This window comes from Penaeus monodon, chromosome 33 (assembly GCF_015228065.2).
Source record: "Penaeus monodon isolate SGIC_2016 chromosome 33, NSTDA_Pmon_1, whole genome shotgun sequence".
Lineage (NCBI taxonomy): Eukaryota > Metazoa > Arthropoda > Malacostraca > Decapoda > Penaeidae > Penaeus > Penaeus monodon.
The window spans coordinates 21,362,891-21,363,750 of NC_051418.1; the positions used below are offsets into that span (position 1 = coordinate 21,362,891).

At 38.5% G+C, this 860-nt stretch overlaps 1 protein-coding gene across 1 annotated transcript in view; it reads left to right on the top strand.

Annotated features, from left to right (window-relative positions):
* The window catches only part of LOC119594299 (ficolin-1-like), a 15,971-nt gene that overhangs the window by 5,269 nt on the left and 9,842 nt on the right, over nt 1-860 (top strand). The gene's annotated exons all lie outside the window — the stretch shown is intronic.

The following is an 860-nucleotide window of genomic DNA, read 5'->3' on the forward strand; positions in this document are numbered from 1 at the left end:
TCTGTGTGTGCGATCTGTAAACAATGATATTCTCTGCCTGGGTGGCTACGAGTTCATGTCCTCTTCCAGAATGCACAGTCAACATGCCTTCCCTTGAGTGGTAACAAAAGGGTGTGTTATTCAACTAGTTTTGAGAGAAAGGAAGAAAATTAGGACTAAACTAGATAGTAAATGTTCATTACACAATGCACCACATAACATAATGCAGTGAATATAAGGAAAAGGGTGATATTAGTAAAAAGGAAAAAGTAAAAATGATAATGGACTCTGCGATGCGCGATTTGCGTGAGGTGAGTGTCCTGGCCAAGATCTTGGTCCTGGCGAACTGGTGTTTTGATTTCTAAGTGCACTTTAGGAAGGCAAAATTATGTTATTGTGTTTAAACGTCCCTCTTAGATAAGTTTTGCGTAATTAAAGAACCAAGGAGACACTTCAAATGCCGTAAATAAGCTAAAATCTTTTTCAAAATACCCTAAACTTTCTGGTAAAGCGAAAAATCCCGGGTTCATTATTTTACAACTTTCATCATAATTCCCGGCAATAAGACCTGTTGCATTGCCATGTAAAAAGCAACAACCGGTTTCAGGTATGGCGACGGCAACGTCTAGAATTTTCCTATTTTTTCATCGTATAATCGCATCACATATTTCTCTCTTGCGTGGCTCAAGCTAATGTACTTATCCTGTTGTAGAGGTAATTTGATCACAGGCGTGTTTTTGTATGTGTTTTCGTGCTGTATATCTACGCACGCACAAAACACACAAACAGATCGGTCGATGCAGTTATATTGTGGACTTTCTTCCTAGCAATAGGATTAGGTTGTAAGATTAATATGATTAATGCGCCTCCTGTGAGATAAT